This window comes from Schistocerca serialis, unplaced genomic scaffold (assembly GCF_023864345.2).
Source record: "Schistocerca serialis cubense isolate TAMUIC-IGC-003099 unplaced genomic scaffold, iqSchSeri2.2 HiC_scaffold_976, whole genome shotgun sequence".
NCBI classification, from domain to species: Eukaryota; Metazoa; Arthropoda; class Insecta; order Orthoptera; family Acrididae; genus Schistocerca; species Schistocerca serialis.
In genome coordinates this window covers 1-18,120 of record NW_026048602.1, presented here as the reverse complement: position 1 = coordinate 18,120, position 18,120 = coordinate 1, and the positions used below count along the sequence as shown (strand labels likewise).

The 18,120-nt window shown below is 51.4% G+C and overlaps 8 non-coding genes across 8 annotated transcripts; all 8 read right to left on the bottom strand.

The window, feature by feature from the left end:
- Positions 1 to 134: 134 nt before the first annotated feature.
- Positions 135 to 297, bottom strand: LOC126454083 (U1 spliceosomal RNA). Its single transcript, XR_007585185.1, has one exon. It is a non-coding gene; the product is annotated as a U1 spliceosomal RNA (small nuclear RNA).
- A 2,157-nt stretch (positions 298 to 2,454) lies between these two features.
- LOC126454080 (U1 spliceosomal RNA) lies at positions 2,455 to 2,617 on the bottom strand. Its single transcript, XR_007585184.1, has one exon. It is a non-coding gene; the product is annotated as a U1 spliceosomal RNA (small nuclear RNA).
- Positions 2,618 to 4,775: 2,158 nt separating this feature from the next.
- On the bottom strand, positions 4,776 to 4,938 carry LOC126454079 (U1 spliceosomal RNA). Its single transcript, XR_007585183.1, has one exon. It is a non-coding gene; the product is annotated as a U1 spliceosomal RNA (small nuclear RNA).
- A 2,157-nt stretch (positions 4,939 to 7,095) lies between these two features.
- Positions 7,096 to 7,258, bottom strand: LOC126454094 (U1 spliceosomal RNA). The gene has a single exon (XR_007585195.1). It is a non-coding gene; the product is annotated as a U1 spliceosomal RNA (small nuclear RNA).
- A 2,157-nt stretch (positions 7,259 to 9,415) lies between these two features.
- Positions 9,416 to 9,578, bottom strand: LOC126454092 (U1 spliceosomal RNA). Its single transcript, XR_007585194.1, has one exon. It is a non-coding gene; the product is annotated as a U1 spliceosomal RNA (small nuclear RNA).
- A 2,157-nt stretch (positions 9,579 to 11,735) lies between these two features.
- LOC126454091 (U1 spliceosomal RNA) lies at positions 11,736 to 11,898 on the bottom strand. Its single transcript, XR_007585193.1, has one exon. It is a non-coding gene; the product is annotated as a U1 spliceosomal RNA (small nuclear RNA).
- Positions 11,899 to 14,055: 2,157 nt separating this feature from the next.
- LOC126454090 (U1 spliceosomal RNA) lies at positions 14,056 to 14,218 on the bottom strand. The gene has a single exon (XR_007585192.1). It is a non-coding gene; the product is annotated as a U1 spliceosomal RNA (small nuclear RNA).
- A 2,157-nt stretch (positions 14,219 to 16,375) lies between these two features.
- On the bottom strand, positions 16,376 to 16,538 carry LOC126454078 (U1 spliceosomal RNA). Its single transcript, XR_007585182.1, has one exon. It is a non-coding gene; the product is annotated as a U1 spliceosomal RNA (small nuclear RNA).
- Between the last annotated feature and the right edge of the window lie 1,582 nt (positions 16,539 to 18,120).

Here is an 18,120-nt window from a genome sequence, read left to right as displayed (position 1 = left end):
ACGTGTGGTACGCGCGTAGCGCGAGTGCTGCTGCGTTTGGCAGTCCCTTGCGGAACACGTTGCTGGCCGAGTGCTCAGACGCACTAGTTACCGACTGCTACCACAGAATACTGCGTTTGCAATTGAAATAGACACCGGGACAGCGCGAACGCAAGTCCCGACTACCAAAAATTATGCGCCCGAGTTACTCACATTTGGAGTAATCGCGGGGGTCAGCTCGACCGAAGTGCAATGGAAGGGCCTCACCCCGGAGGAACCGCCTTCATGATCACGGTATCCCCTACGCCAGGTAAGTATGCATTCGTCGCGCCACAGGCGAGAATTTGTAGTGCCTCGCGCTATCGAGATGTAACGAGAGCTCCTGACGTTTCCGCAATCGGCGAACAGAATGGTGGCCGTCCATGTACCTGTCTCCTTACAAGAGAGCTATTGGCTGTCGAGTTAGATGGCAGACAGTCGCAACAACGCTCCTCTGCCGAGAAAAACGATGCATTTTGTGCGAGCAGCACCATACGGCTCGCGGCGCCGGCCGCTGCTGGGGTTAATTTACCGTTCCCTCCGGAAGATGGCGGGCCAAGTCCGGGTTGCCGCCTCCGGGCCCTCCTCTCCGTCTCCAACGAGCCCTCTTCCTCGGCTGTTGAAACCGCGAATGCGATCTGCGGAATGAGTGCTTTTTGCAGCCACAATGCAAGCCACACTTTACTTTCGCTCCTTCCAGGAGAGCCCTTAGTGCTAGCAAATACGGCAGCATTGTCACGCGCGGTCGACTGTCGCCGAGCAACTGAAGGACCACAGCTCAGACTGTCAGATGTTCTAAGAGAGCTGGATGCACTCGTGAGTGTTGTGCGCGACGAACAAACAGGACGTCAGTGAACTCCAAGAACGAACATCAGCCAGCACGTTCGACATTCGACGCCGAGTAACAGAAGACACTTAAAAGGTAACACTTCTTTTTGCTTCTCCTTCCGAGTAGGACGTGGAAAGCTCGATCGAATATTTGTGCAAATTTTCATTCGGAATATGGACATATTTTCTTCGCGCATAAGAGAGAAAAATAAAGTCTCATCCATGACAACATTTCAGCTGTGTCGGGTTGATTTCGAAGATGCAGATTAATTGTGCGGTATTTGGTAAACGATTGATACCTTGTAGCAATCTTGGCTTAGACGTGGATTAGGTAAAGATAAAACTAAATTGCTTTTTGTTTGTAAACACAACACGTCAGGTGTGTAACAAAGCGATGGGAAACAAGGAAGTCTCTTTTCTGTGAATGTAGTGATGCAACAACGAATTCACTGAGGGCTACCCGTTTCTGCAATTAGTAATTTATTGAAACTGCCGCTATTACGCGTCTGTCAATGTAGAACTGTGTGTGTTACAGAAGGCACTGTTCGGATATTTTGTCAGTGAGTAGGGAGAAATTGTGTTTTTAATTACACTTGTTACAGATGTTATTTCCATTCCATTCGAAACCTATCTGTTCTCACTCCAAGGGCGCCCATACGACAGACAGTTTGTACAGGGGGTGGGGGACGGCTGAATCTGGAGGTATGGTGTACTTTTAATATTTTGGAAGACGAATAGCGAGCTTGTAAAGAGGCCATAAACAGATTTGAAGTTCCGAACCTGGTAAAGACGTGTGTAATACAGACCTTTTGACTCGATTTCTTGCAAGAAAAACACCTGATAACATTGCGTTTTCTACTTTCCCTGGGAGCCCCGAGTACAGGCGAAACACAACACCTGCGACGACAAGACATTCCTTACAGAAAGTAAACGCTCACTGTCGTGGCCTAATAAACAGCCTACAGCGGTTCTCGTCCCATCACCGAATTTGAGCAACGCTGGCCCTCGTTGTCAGTGTGGCCGCCTGGGAGCACAAGTGGCTGTTGCCTAGAATTTCTCTTCCCCGTTTTCGGTACAGTTGGCCACGTCATTTCACATCCCCGCAAGCTCCTCAAGTGCCGCAAGTCTGCAAGTCTCGGGACGCTACGCTAGACGCTTGCTGCCGGCCCCCTCATGTACCTGGCCACAGACGACAAAGCGTTCGGCTGGGCGACGCCTCGTGTACGCCGGCTCGCGCCACCGCGGTCGCCGCGCGTGCAGGGAATGCCGCGCCGTCCAATTGCGTTTGGCGCGCATTCCCCTGATGGACAGAGAAAGCCAAAAGTCGCCGTTCGGCCATTAATGTGGATGTCGTACCAGAGTTAGACCGCTTGTGCCATCTCGCGGCTGCCGCTGCTACTACTGGTGCGCGTCCCCCGCGCTTATCGAACAGACAGTGTGCTCTGGCTCTGGGTTTGACGCCAGGTCGACGCAGACGTGTGGTACGCGCGTAGCGCGAGTGCTGCTGCGTTTGGCAGTCCCTTGCGGAACACGTTGCTGGCCGAGTGCTCAGACGCACTAGTTACCGACTGCTACCACAGAATACTGCGTTTGCAATTGAAATAGACACCGGGACAGCGCGAACGCAAGTCCCGACTACCAAAAATTATGCGCCCGAGTTACTCACATTTGGAGTAATCGCGGGGGTCAGCTCGACCGAAGTGCAATGGAAGGGCCTCACCCCGGAGGAACCGCCTTCATGATCACGGTATCCCCTACGCCAGGTAAGTATGCATTCGTCGCGCCACAGGCGAGAATTTGTAGTGCCTCGCGCTATCGAGATGTAACGAGAGCTCCTGACGTTTCCGCAATCGGCGAACAGAATGGTGGCCGTCCATGTACCTGTCTCCTTACAAGAGAGCTATTGGCTGTCGAGTTAGATGGCAGACAGTCGCAACAACGCTCCTCTGCCGAGAAAAACGATGCATTTTGTGCGAGCAGCACCATACGGCTCGCGGCGCCGGCCGCTGCTGGGGTTAATTTACCGTTCCCGTCCGGAAGATGGCGGGCCAAGTCCGGGTTGCCGCCTCCGGGCCCTCCTCTCCGTCTCCAACGAGCCCTCTTCCTCGGCTGTTGAAACCGCGAATGCGATCTGCGGAATGAGTGCTTTTTGCAGCCACAATGCAAGCCACACTTTACTTTCGCTCCTTCCAGGAGAGCCCTTAGTGCTAGCAAATACGGCAGCATTGTCACGCGCGGTCGACTGTCGCCGAGCAACTGAAGGACCACAGCTCAGACTGTCAGATGTTCTAAGAGAGCTGGATGCACTCGTGAGTGTTGTGCGCGACGAACAAACAGGACGTCAGTGAACTCCAAGAACGAACATCAGCCAGCACGTTCGACATTCGACGCCGAGTAACAGAAGACACTTAAAAGGTAACACTTCTTTTTGCTTCTCCTTCCGAGTAGGACGTGGAAAGCTCGATCGAATATTTGTGCAAATTTTCATTCGGAATATGGACATATTTTCTTCGCGCATAAGAGAGAAAAATAAAGTCTCATCCATGACAACATTTCAGCTGTGTCGGGTTGATTTCGAAGATGCAGATTAATTGTGCGGTATTTGGTAAACGATTGATACCTTGTAGCAATCTTGGCTTAGACGTGGATTAGGTAAAGATAAAACTAAATTGCTTTTTGTTTGTAAACACAACACGTCAGGTGTGTAACAAAGCGATGGGAAACAAGGAAGTCTCTTTTCTGTGAATGTAGTGATGCAACAACGAATTCACTGAGGGCTACCCGTTTCTGCAATTAGTAATTTATTGAAACTGCCGCTATTACGCGTCTGTCAATGTAGAACTGTGTGTGTTACAGAAGGCACTGTTCGGATATTTTGTCAGTGAGTAGGGAGAAATTGTGTTTTTAATTACACTTGTTACAGATGTTATTTCCATTCCATTCGAAACCTATCTGTTCTCACTCCAAGGGCGCCCATACGACAGACAGTTTGTACAGGGGGTGGGGGACGGCTGAATCTGGAGGTATGGTGTACTTTTAATATTTTGGAAGACGAATAGCGAGCTTGTAAAGAGGCCATAAACAGATTTGAAGTTCCGAACCTGGTAAAGACGTGTGTAATACAGACCTTTTGACTCGATTTCTTGCAAGAAAAACACCTGATAACATTGCGTTTTCTACTTTCCCTGGGAGCCCCGAGTACAGGCGAAACACAACACCTGCGACGACAAGACATTCCTTACAGAAAGTAAACGCTCACTGTCGTGGCCTAATAAACAGCCTACAGCGGTTCTCGTCCCATCACCGAATTTGAGCAACGCTGGCCCTCGTTGTCAGTGTGGCCGCCTGGGAGCACAAGTGGCTGTTGCCTAGAATTTCTCTTCCCCGTTTTCGGTACAGTTGGCCACGTCATTTCACATCCCCGCAAGCTCCTCAAGTGCCGCAAGTCTGCAAGTCTCGGGACGCTACGCTAGACGCTTGCTGCCGGCCCCCTCATGTACCTGGCCACAGACGACAAAGCGTTCGGCTGGGCGACGCCTCGTGTACGCCGGCTCGCGCCACCGCGGTCGCCGCGCGTGCAGGGAATGCCGCGCCGTCCAATTGCGTTTGGCGCGCATTCCCCTGATGGACAGAGAAAGCCAAAAGTCGCCGTTCGGCCATTAATGTGGATGTCGTACCAGAGTTAGACCGCTTGTGCCATCTCGCGGCTGCCGCTGCTACTACTGGTGCGCGTCCCCCGCGCTTATCGAACAGACAGTGTGCTCTGGCTCTGGGTTTGACGCCAGGTCGACGCAGACGTGTGGTACGCGCGTAGCGCGAGTGCTGCTGCGTTTGGCAGTCCCTTGCGGAACACGTTGCTGGCCGAGTGCTCAGACGCACTAGTTACCGACTGCTACCACAGAATACTGCGTTTGCAATTGAAATAGACACCGGGACAGCGCGAACGCAAGTCCCGACTACCAAAAATTATGCGCCCGAGTTACTCACATTTGGAGTAATCGCGGGGGTCAGCTCGACCGAAGTGCAATGGAAGGGCCTCACCCCGGAGGAACCGCCTTCATGATCACGGTATCCCCTACGCCAGGTAAGTATGCATTCGTCGCGCCACAGGCGAGAATTTGTAGTGCCTCGCGCTATCGAGATGTAACGAGAGCTCCTGACGTTTCCGCAATCGGCGAACAGAATGGTGGCCGTCCATGTACCTGTCTCCTTACAAGAGAGCTATTGGCTGTCGAGTTAGATGGCAGACAGTCGCAACAACGCTCCTCTGCCGAGAAAAACGATGCATTTTGTGCGAGCAGCACCATACGGCTCGCGGCGCCGGCCGCTGCTGGGGTTAATTTACCGTTCCCTCCGGAAGATGGCGGGCCAAGTCCGGGTTGCCGCCTCCGGGCCCTCCTCTCCGTCTCCAACGAGCCCTCTTCCTCGGCTGTTGAAACCGCGAATGCGATCTGCGGAATGAGTGCTTTTTGCAGCCACAATGCAAGCCACACTTTACTTTCGCTCCTTCCAGGAGAGCCCTTAGTGCTAGCAAATACGGCAGCATTGTCACGCGCGGTCGACTGTCGCCGAGCAACTGAAGGACCACAGCTCAGACTGTCAGATGTTCTAAGAGAGCTGGATGCACTCGTGAGTGTTGTGCGCGACGAACAAACAGGACGTCAGTGAACTCCAAGAACGAACATCAGCCAGCACGTTCGACATTCGACGCCGAGTAACAGAAGACACTTAAAAGGTAACACTTCTTTTTGCTTCTCCTTCCGAGTAGGACGTGGAAAGCTCGATCGAATATTTGTGCAAATTTTCATTCGGAATATGGACATATTTTCTTCGCGCATAAGAGAGAAAAATAAAGTCTCATCCATGACAACATTTCAGCTGTGTCGGGTTGATTTCGAAGATGCAGATTAATTGTGCGGTATTTGGTAAACGATTGATACCTTGTAGCAATCTTGGCTTAGACGTGGATTAGGTAAAGATAAAACTAAATTGCTTTTTGTTTGTAAACACAACACGTCAGGTGTGTAACAAAGCGATGGGAAACAAGGAAGTCTCTTTTCTGTGAATGTAGTGATGCAACAACGAATTCACTGAGGGCTACCCGTTTCTGCAATTAGTAATTTATTGAAACTGCCGCTATTACGCGTCTGTCAATGTAGAACTGTGTGTGTTACAGAAGGCACTGTTCGGATATTTTGTCAGTGAGTAGGGAGAAATTGTGTTTTTAATTACACTTGTTACAGATGTTATTTCCATTCCATTCGAAACCTATCTGTTCTCACTCCAAGGGCGCCCATACGACAGACAGTTTGTACAGGGGGTGGGGGACGGCTGAATCTGGAGGTATGGTGTACTTTTAATATTTTGGAAGACGAATAGCGAGCTTGTAAAGAGGCCATAAACAGATTTGAAGTTCCGAACCTGGTAAAGACGTGTGTAATACAGACCTTTTGACTCGATTTCTTGCAAGAAAAACACCTGATAACATTGCGTTTTCTACTTTCCCTGGGAGCCCCGAGTACAGGCGAAACACAACACCTGCGACGACAAGACATTCCTTACAGAAAGTAAACGCTCACTGTCGTGGCCTAATAAACAGCCTACAGCGGTTCTCGTCCCATCACCGAATTTGAGCAACGCTGGCCCTCGTTGTCAGTGTGGCCGCCTGGGAGCACAAGTGGCTGTTGCCTAGAATTTCTCTTCCCCGTTTTCGGTACAGTTGGCCACGTCATTTCACATCCCCGCAAGCTCCTCAAGTGCCGCAAGTCTGCAAGTCTCGGGACGCTACGCTAGACGCTTGCTGCCGGCCCCCTCATGTACCTGGCCACAGACGACAAAGCGTTCGGCTGGGCGACGCCTCGTGTACGCCGGCTCGCGCCACCGCGGTCGCCGCGCGTGCAGGGAATGCCGCGCCGTCCAATTGCGTTTGGCGCGCATTCCCCTGATGGACAGAGAAAGCCAAAAGTCGCCGTTCGGCCATTAATGTGGATGTCGTACCAGAGTTAGACCGCTTGTGCCATCTCGCGGCTGCCGCTGCTACTACTGGTGCGCGTCCCCCGCGCTTATCGAACAGACAGTGTGCTCTGGCTCTGGGTTTGACGCCAGGTCGACGCAGACGTGTGGTACGCGCGTAGCGCGAGTGCTGCTGCGTTTGGCAGTCCCTTGCGGAACACGTTGCTGGCCGAGTGCTCAGACGCACTAGTTACCGACTGCTACCACAGAATACTGCGTTTGCAATTGAAATAGACACCGGGACAGCGCGAACGCAAGTCCCGACTACCAAAAATTATGCGCCCGAGTTACTCACATTTGGAGTAATCGCGGGGGTCAGCTCGACCGAAGTGCAATGGAAGGGCCTCACCCCGGAGGAACCGCCTTCATGATCACGGTATCCCCTACGCCAGGTAAGTATGCATTCGTCGCGCCACAGGCGAGAATTTGTAGTGCCTCGCGCTATCGAGATGTAACGAGAGCTCCTGACGTTTCCGCAATCGGCGAACAGAATGGTGGCCGTCCATGTACCTGTCTCCTTACAAGAGAGCTATTGGCTGTCGAGTTAGATGGCAGACAGTCGCAACAACGCTCCTCTGCCGAGAAAAACGATGCATTTTGTGCGAGCAGCACCATACGGCTCGCGGCGCCGGCCGCTGCTGGGGTTAATTTACCGTTCCCTCCGGAAGATGGCGGGCCAAGTCCGGGTTGCCGCCTCCGGGCCCTCCTCTCCGTCTCCAACGAGCCCTCTTCCTCGGCTGTTGAAACCGCGAATGCGATCTGCGGAATGAGTGCTTTTTGCAGCCACAATGCAAGCCACACTTTACTTTCGCTCCTTCCAGGAGAGCCCTTAGTGCTAGCAAATACGGCAGCATTGTCACGCGCGGTCGACTGTCGCCGAGCAACTGAAGGACCACAGCTCAGACTGTCAGATGTTCTAAGAGAGCTGGATGCACTCGTGAGTGTTGTGCGCGACGAACAAACAGGACGTCAGTGAACTCCAAGAACGAACATCAGCCAGCACGTTCGACATTCGACGCCGAGTAACAGAAGACACTTAAAAGGTAACACTTCTTTTTGCTTCTCCTTCCGAGTAGGACGTGGAAAGCTCGATCGAATATTTGTGCAAATTTTCATTCGGAATATGGACATATTTTCTTCGCGCATAAGAGAGAAAAATAAAGTCTCATCCATGACAACATTTCAGCTGTGTCGGGTTGATTTCGAAGATGCAGATTAATTGTGCGGTATTTGGTAAACGATTGATACCTTGTAGCAATCTTGGCTTAGACGTGGATTAGGTAAAGATAAAACTAAATTGCTTTTTGTTTGTAAACACAACACGTCAGGTGTGTAACAAAGCGATGGGAAACAAGGAAGTCTCTTTTCTGTGAATGTAGTGATGCAACAACGAATTCACTGAGGGCTACCCGTTTCTGCAATTAGTAATTTATTGAAACTGCCGCTATTACGCGTCTGTCAATGTAGAACTGTGTGTGTTACAGAAGGCACTGTTCGGATATTTTGTCAGTGAGTAGGGAGAAATTGTGTTTTTAATTACACTTGTTACAGATGTTATTTCCATTCCATTCGAAACCTATCTGTTCTCACTCCAAGGGCGCCCATACGACAGACAGTTTGTACAGGGGGTGGGGGACGGCTGAATCTGGAGGTATGGTGTACTTTTAATATTTTGGAAGACGAATAGCGAGCTTGTAAAGAGGCCATAAACAGATTTGAAGTTCCGAACCTGGTAAAGACGTGTGTAATACAGACCTTTTGACTCGATTTCTTGCAAGAAAAACACCTGATAACATTGCGTTTTCTACTTTCCCTGGGAGCCCCGAGTACAGGCGAAACACAACACCTGCGACGACAAGACATTCCTTACAGAAAGTAAACGCTCACTGTCGTGGCCTAATAAACAGCCTACAGCGGTTCTCGTCCCATCACCGAATTTGAGCAACGCTGGCCCTCGTTGTCAGTGTGGCCGCCTGGGAGCACAAGTGGCTGTTGCCTAGAATTTCTCTTCCCCGTTTTCGGTACAGTTGGCCACGTCATTTCACATCCCCGCAAGCTCCTCAAGTGCCGCAAGTCTGCAAGTCTCGGGACGCTACGCTAGACGCTTGCTGCCGGCCCCCTCATGTACCTGGCCACAGACGACAAAGCGTTCGGCTGGGCGACGCCTCGTGTACGCCGGCTCGCGCCACCGCGGTCGCCGCGCGTGCAGGGAATGCCGCGCCGTCCAATTGCGTTTGGCGCGCATTCCCCTGATGGACAGAGAAAGCCAAAAGTCGCCGTTCGGCCATTAATGTGGATGTCGTACCAGAGTTAGACCGCTTGTGCCATCTCGCGGCTGCCGCTGCTACTACTGGTGCGCGTCCCCCGCGCTTATCGAACAGACAGTGTGCTCTGGCTCTGGGTTTGACGCCAGGTCGACGCAGACGTGTGGTACGCGCGTAGCGCGAGTGCTGCTGCGTTTGGCAGTCCCTTGCGGAACACGTTGCTGGCCGAGTGCTCAGACGCACTAGTTACCGACTGCTACCACAGAATACTGCGTTTGCAATTGAAATAGACACCGGGACAGCGCGAACGCAAGTCCCGACTACCAAAAATTATGCGCCCGAGTTACTCACATTTGGAGTAATCGCGGGGGTCAGCTCGACCGAAGTGCAATGGAAGGGCCTCACCCCGGAGGAACCGCCTTCATGATCACGGTATCCCCTACGCCAGGTAAGTATGCATTCGTCGCGCCACAGGCGAGAATTTGTAGTGCCTCGCGCTATCGAGATGTAACGAGAGCTCCTGACGTTTCCGCAATCGGCGAACAGAATGGTGGCCGTCCATGTACCTGTCTCCTTACAAGAGAGCTATTGGCTGTCGAGTTAGATGGCAGACAGTCGCAACAACGCTCCTCTGCCGAGAAAAACGATGCATTTTGTGCGAGCAGCACCATACGGCTCGCGGCGCCGGCCGCTGCTGGGGTTAATTTACCGTTCCCTCCGGAAGATGGCGGGCCAAGTCCGGGTTGCCGCCTCCGGGCCCTCCTCTCCGTCTCCAACGAGCCCTCTTCCTCGGCTGTTGAAACCGCGAATGCGATCTGCGGAATGAGTGCTTTTTGCAGCCACAATGCAAGCCACACTTTACTTTCGCTCCTTCCAGGAGAGCCCTTAGTGCTAGCAAATACGGCAGCATTGTCACGCGCGGTCGACTGTCGCCGAGCAACTGAAGGACCACAGCTCAGACTGTCAGATGTTCTAAGAGAGCTGGATGCACTCGTGAGTGTTGTGCGCGACGAACAAACAGGACGTCAGTGAACTCCAAGAACGAACATCAGCCAGCACGTTCGACATTCGACGCCGAGTAACAGAAGACACTTAAAAGGTAACACTTCTTTTTGCTTCTCCTTCCGAGTAGGACGTGGAAAGCTCGATCGAATATTTGTGCAAATTTTCATTCGGAATATGGACATATTTTCTTCGCGCATAAGAGAGAAAAATAAAGTCTCATCCATGACAACATTTCAGCTGTGTCGGGTTGATTTCGAAGATGCAGATTAATTGTGCGGTATTTGGTAAACGATTGATACCTTGTAGCAATCTTGGCTTAGACGTGGATTAGGTAAAGATAAAACTAAATTGCTTTTTGTTTGTAAACACAACACGTCAGGTGTGTAACAAAGCGATGGGAAACAAGGAAGTCTCTTTTCTGTGAATGTAGTGATGCAACAACGAATTCACTGAGGGCTACCCGTTTCTGCAATTAGTAATTTATTGAAACTGCCGCTATTACGCGTCTGTCAATGTAGAACTGTGTGTGTTACAGAAGGCACTGTTCGGATATTTTGTCAGTGAGTAGGGAGAAATTGTGTTTTTAATTACACTTGTTACAGATGTTATTTCCATTCCATTCGAAACCTATCTGTTCTCACTCCAAGGGCGCCCATACGACAGACAGTTTGTACAGGGGGTGGGGGACGGCTGAATCTGGAGGTATGGTGTACTTTTAATATTTTGGAAGACGAATAGCGAGCTTGTAAAGAGGCCATAAACAGATTTGAAGTTCCGAACCTGGTAAAGACGTGTGTAATACAGACCTTTTGACTCGATTTCTTGCAAGAAAAACACCTGATAACATTGCGTTTTCTACTTTCCCTGGGAGCCCCGAGTACAGGCGAAACACAACACCTGCGACGACAAGACATTCCTTACAGAAAGTAAACGCTCACTGTCGTGGCCTAATAAACAGCCTACAGCGGTTCTCGTCCCATCACCGAATTTGAGCAACGCTGGCCCTCGTTGTCAGTGTGGCCGCCTGGGAGCACAAGTGGCTGTTGCCTAGAATTTCTCTTCCCCGTTTTCGGTACAGTTGGCCACGTCATTTCACATCCCCGCAAGCTCCTCAAGTGCCGCAAGTCTGCAAGTCTCGGGACGCTACGCTAGACGCTTGCTGCCGGCCCCCTCATGTACCTGGCCACAGACGACAAAGCGTTCGGCTGGGCGACGCCTCGTGTACGCCGGCTCGCGCCACCGCGGTCGCCGCGCGTGCAGGGAATGCCGCGCCGTCCAATTGCGTTTGGCGCGCATTCCCCTGATGGACAGAGAAAGCCAAAAGTCGCCGTTCGGCCATTAATGTGGATGTCGTACCAGAGTTAGACCGCTTGTGCCATCTCGCGGCTGCCGCTGCTACTACTGGTGCGCGTCCCCCGCGCTTATCGAACAGACAGTGTGCTCTGGCTCTGGGTTTGACGCCAGGTCGACGCAGACGTGTGGTACGCGCGTAGCGCGAGTGCTGCTGCGTTTGGCAGTCCCTTGCGGAACACGTTGCTGGCCGAGTGCTCAGACGCACTAGTTACCGACTGCTACCACAGAATACTGCGTTTGCAATTGAAATAGACACCGGGACAGCGCGAACGCAAGTCCCGACTACCAAAAATTATGCGCCCGAGTTACTCACATTTGGAGTAATCGCGGGGGTCAGCTCGACCGAAGTGCAATGGAAGGGCCTCACCCCGGAGGAACCGCCTTCATGATCACGGTATCCCCTACGCCAGGTAAGTATGCATTCGTCGCGCCACAGGCGAGAATTTGTAGTGCCTCGCGCTATCGAGATGTAACGAGAGCTCCTGACGTTTCCGCAATCGGCGAACAGAATGGTGGCCGTCCATGTACCTGTCTCCTTACAAGAGAGCTATTGGCTGTCGAGTTAGATGGCAGACAGTCGCAACAACGCTCCTCTGCCGAGAAAAACGATGCATTTTGTGCGAGCAGCACCATACGGCTCGCGGCGCCGGCCGCTGCTGGGGTTAATTTACCGTTCCCTCCGGAAGATGGCGGGCCAAGTCCGGGTTGCCGCCTCCGGGCCCTCCTCTCCGTCTCCAACGAGCCCTCTTCCTCGGCTGTTGAAACCGCGAATGCGATCTGCGGAATGAGTGCTTTTTGCAGCCACAATGCAAGCCACACTTTACTTTCGCTCCTTCCAGGAGAGCCCTTAGTGCTAGCAAATACGGCAGCATTGTCACGCGCGGTCGACTGTCGCCGAGCAACTGAAGGACCACAGCTCAGACTGTCAGATGTTCTAAGAGAGCTGGATGCACTCGTGAGTGTTGTGCGCGACGAACAAACAGGACGTCAGTGAACTCCAAGAACGAACATCAGCCAGCACGTTCGACATTCGACGCCGAGTAACAGAAGACACTTAAAAGGTAACACTTCTTTTTGCTTCTCCTTCCGAGTAGGACGTGGAAAGCTCGATCGAATATTTGTGCAAATTTTCATTCGGAATATGGACATATTTTCTTCGCGCATAAGAGAGAAAAATAAAGTCTCATCCATGACAACATTTCAGCTGTGTCGGGTTGATTTCGAAGATGCAGATTAATTGTGCGGTATTTGGTAAACGATTGATACCTTGTAGCAATCTTGGCTTAGACGTGGATTAGGTAAAGATAAAACTAAATTGCTTTTTGTTTGTAAACACAACACGTCAGGTGTGTAACAAAGCGATGGGAAACAAGGAAGTCTCTTTTCTGTGAATGTAGTGATGCAACAACGAATTCACTGAGGGCTACCCGTTTCTGCAATTAGTAATTTATTGAAACTGCCGCTATTACGCGTCTGTCAATGTAGAACTGTGTGTGTTACAGAAGGCACTGTTCGGATATTTTGTCAGTGAGTAGGGAGAAATTGTGTTTTTAATTACACTTGTTACAGATGTTATTTCCATTCCATTCGAAACCTATCTGTTCTCACTCCAAGGGCGCCCATACGACAGACAGTTTGTACAGGGGGTGGGGGACGGCTGAATCTGGAGGTATGGTGTACTTTTAATATTTTGGAAGACGAATAGCGAGCTTGTAAAGAGGCCATAAACAGATTTGAAGTTCCGAACCTGGTAAAGACGTGTGTAATACAGACCTTTTGACTCGATTTCTTGCAAGAAAAACACCTGATAACATTGCGTTTTCTACTTTCCCTGGGAGCCCCGAGTACAGGCGAAACACAACACCTGCGACGACAAGACATTCCTTACAGAAAGTAAACGCTCACTGTCGTGGCCTAATAAACAGCCTACAGCGGTTCTCGTCCCATCACCGAATTTGAGCAACGCTGGCCCTCGTTGTCAGTGTGGCCGCCTGGGAGCACAAGTGGCTGTTGCCTAGAATTTCTCTTCCCCGTTTTCGGTACAGTTGGCCACGTCATTTCACATCCCCGCAAGCTCCTCAAGTGCCGCAAGTCTGCAAGTCTCGGGACGCTACGCTAGACGCTTGCTGCCGGCCCCCTCATGTACCTGGCCACAGACGACAAAGCGTTCGGCTGGGCGACGCCTCGTGTACGCCGGCTCGCGCCACCGCGGTCGCCGCGCGTGCAGGGAATGCCGCGCCGTCCAATTGCGTTTGGCGCGCATTCCCCTGATGGACAGAGAAAGCCAAAAGTCGCCGTTCGGCCATTAATGTGGATGTCGTACCAGAGTTAGACCGCTTGTGCCATCTCGCGGCTGCCGCTGCTACTACTGGTGCGCGTCCCCCGCGCTTATCGAACAGACAGTGTGCTCTGGCTCTGGGTTTGACGCCAGGTCGACGCAGACGTGTGGTACGCGCGTAGCGCGAGTGCTGCTGCGTTTGGCAGTCCCTTGCGGAACACGTTGCTGGCCGAGTGCTCAGACGCACTAGTTACCGACTGCTACCACAGAATACTGCGTTTGCAATTGAAATAGACACCGGGACAGCGCGAACGCAAGTCCCGACTACCAAAAATTATGCGCCCGAGTTACTCACATTTGGAGTAATCGCGGGGGTCAGCTCGACCGAAGTGCAATGGAAGGGCCTCACCCCGGAGGAACCGCCTTCATGATCACGGTATCCCCTACGCCAGGTAAGTATGCATTCGTCGCGCCACAGGCGAGAATTTGTAGTGCCTCGCGCTATCGAGATGTAACGAGAGCTCCTGACGTTTCCGCAATCGGCGAACAGAATGGTGGCCGTCCATGTACCTGTCTCCTTACAAGAGAGCTATTGGCTGTCGAGTTAGATGGCAGACAGTCGCAACAACGCTCCTCTGCCGAGAAAAACGATGCATTTTGTGCGAGCAGCACCATACGGCTCGCGGCGCCGGCCGCTGCTGGGGTTAATTTACCGTTCCCTCCGGAAGATGGCGGGCCAAGTCCGGGTTGCCGCCTCCGGGCCCTCCTCTCCGTCTCCAACGAGCCCTCTTCCTCGGCTGTTGAAACCGCGAATGCGATCTGCGGAATGAGTGCTTTTTGCAGCCACAATGCAAGCCACACTTTACTTTCGCTCCTTCCAGGAGAGCCCTTAGTGCTAGCAAATACGGCAGCATTGTCACGCGCGGTCGACTGTCGCCGAGCAACTGAAGGACCACAGCTCAGACTGTCAGATGTTCTAAGAGAGCTGGATGCACTCGTGAGTGTTGTGCGCGACGAACAAACAGGACGTCAGTGAACTCCAAGAACGAACATCAGCCAGCACGTTCGACATTCGACGCCGAGTAACAGAAGACACTTAAAAGGTAACACTTCTTTTTGCTTCTCCTTCCGAGTAGGACGTGGAAAGCTCGATCGAATATTTGTGCAAATTTTCATTCGGAATATGGACATATTTTCTTCGCGCATAAGAGAGAAAAATAAAGTCTCATCCATGACAACATTTCAGCTGTGTCGGGTTGATTTCGAAGATGCAGATTAATTGTGCGGTATTTGGTAAACGATTGATACCTTGTAGCAATCTTGGCTTAGACGTGGATTAGGTAAAGATAAAACTAAATTGCTTTTTGTTTGTAAACACAACACGTCAGGTGTGTAACAAAGCGATGGGAAACAAGGAAGTCTCTTTTCTGTGAATGTAGTGATGCAACAACGAATTCACTGAGGGCTACCCGTTTCTGCAATTAGTAATTTATTGAAACTGCCGCTATTACGCGTCTGTCAATGTAGAACTGTGTGTGTTACAGAAGGCACTGTTCGGATATTTTGTCAGTGAGTAGGGAGAAATTGTGTTTTTAATTACACTTGTTACAGATGTTATTTCCATTCCATTCGAAACCTATCTGTTCTCACTCCAAGGGCGCCCATACGACAGACAGTTTGTACAGGGGGTGGGGGACGGCTGAATCTGGAGGTATGGTGTACTTTTAATATTTTGGAAGACGAATAGCGAGCTTGTAAAGAGGCCATAAACAGATTTGAAGTTCCGAACCTGGTAAAGACGTGTGTAATACAGACCTTTTGACTCGATTTCTTGCAAGAAAAACACCTGATAACATTGCGTTTTCTACTTTCCCTGGGAGCCCCGAGTACAGGCGAAACACAACACCTGCGACGACAAGACATTCCTTACAGAAAGTAAACGCTCACTGTCGTGGCCTAATAAACAGCCTACAGCGGTTCTCGTCCCATCACCGAATTTGAGCAACGCTGGCCCTCGTTGTCAGTGTGGCCGCCTGGGAGCACAAGTGGCTGTTGCCTAGAATTTCTCTTCCCCGTTTTCGGTACAGTTGGCCACGTCATTTCACATCCCCGCAAGCTCCTCAAGTGCCGCAAGTCTGCAAGTCTCGGGACGCTACGCTAGACGCTTGCTGCCGGCCCCCTCATGTACCTGGCCACAGACGACAAAGCGTTCGGCTGGGCGACGCCTCGTGTACGCCGGCTCGCGCCACCGCGGTCGCCGCGCGTGCAGGGAATGCCGCGCCGTCCAATTGCGTTTGGCGCGCATTCCCCTGATGGACAGAGAAAGCCAAAAGTCGCCGTTCGGCCATTAATGTGGATGTCGTACCAGAGTTAGACCGCTTGTGCCATCTCGCGGCTGCCGCTGCTACTACTGGTGCGCGTCCCCCGCGCTTATCGAACAGACAGTGTGCTCTGGCTCTGGGTTTGACGCCAGGTCGACGCAGACGTGTGGTACGCGCGTAGCGCGAGTGCTGCTGCGTTTGGCAGTCCCTTGCGGAACACGTTGCTGGCCGAGTGCTCAGACGCACTAGTTACCGACTGCTACCACAGAATACTGCGTTTGCAATTGAAATAGACACCGGGACAGCGCGAACGCAAGTCCCGACTACCAAAAATTATGCGCCCGAGTTACTCACATTTGGAGTAATCGCGGGGGTCAGCTCGACCGAAGTGCAATGGAAGGGCCTCACCCCGGAGGAACCGCCTTCATGATCACGGTATCCCCTACGCCAGGTAAGTATGCATTCGTCGCGCCACAGGCGAGAATTTGTAGTGCCTCGCGCTATCGAGATGTAACGAGAGCTCCTGACGTTTCCGCAATCGGCGAACAGAATGGTGGCCGTCCATGTACCTGTCTCCTTACAAGAGAGCTATTGGCTGTCGAGTTAGATGGCAGACAGTCGCAACAACGCTCCTCTGCCGAGAAAAACGATGCATTTTGTGCGAGCAGCACCATACGGCTCGCGGCGCCGGCCGCTGCTGGGGTTAATTTACCGTTCCCTCCGGAAGATGGCGGGCCAAGTCCGGGTTGCCGCCTCCGGGCCCTCCTCTCCGTCTCCAACGAGCCCTCTTCCTCGGCTGTTGAAACCGCGAATGCGATCTGCGGAATGAGTGCTTTTTGCAGCCACAATGCAAGCCACACTTTACTTTCGCTCCTTCCAGGAGAGCCCTTAGTGCTAGCAAATACGGCAGCATTGTCACGCGCGGTCGACTGTCGCCGAGCAACTGAAGGACCACAGCTCAGACTGTCAGATGTTCTAAGAGAGCTGGATGCACTCGTGAGTGTTGTGCGCGACGAACAAACAGGACGTCAGTGAACTCCAAGAACGAACATCAGCCAGCACGTTCGACATTCGACGCCGAGTAACAGAAGACACTTAAAAGGTAACACTTCTTTTTGCTTCTCCTTCCGAGTAGGACGTGGAAAGCTCGATCGAATATTTGTGCAAATTTTCATTCGGAATATGGACATATTTTCTTCGCGCATAAGAGAGAAAAAATAAAGTCTCATCCATGACAACATTTCAGCTGTGTCGGGTTGATTTCGAAGATGCAGATTAATTGTGCGGTATTTGGTAAACGATTGATACCTTGTAGCAATCTTGGCTTAGACGTGGATTAGGTAAAGATAAAACTAAATTGCTTTTTGTTTGTAAACACAACACGTCAGGTGTGTAACAAAGCGATGGGAAACAAGGAAGTCTCTTTTCTGTGAATGTAGTGATGCAACAACGAATTCACTGAGGGCTACCCGTTTCTGCAATTAGTAATTTATTGAAACTGCCGCTATTACGCGTCTGTCAATGTAGAACTGTGTGTGTTACAGAAGGCACTGTTCGGATATTTTGTCAGTGAGTAGGGAGAAATTGTGTTTTTAATTACACTTGTTACAGATGTTATTTCCATTCCATTCGAAACCTATCTGTTCTCACTCCAAGGGCGCCCATACGACAGACAGTTTGTACAGGGGGTGGGGGACGGCTGAATCTGGAGGTATGGTGTACTTTTAATATTTTGGAAGACGAATAGCGAGCTTGTAAAGAGGCCATAAACAGATTTGAAGTTCCGAACCTGGTAAAGACGTGTGTAATACAGACCTTTTGACTCGATTTCTTGCAAGAAAAACACCTGATAACATTGCGTTTTCTACTTTCCCTGGGAGCCCCGAGTAACAGGCGAAACACAACACCTGCGACGACAAGACATTCCTTACAGAAAGTAAACGCTCACTGTCGTGGCCTAATAAACAGCCTACAGCGGTTCTCGTCCTCGATTACAACCTAGCCCTCGAATTTGAGCATCGCTGGCCCTCGTTGTCAGTGT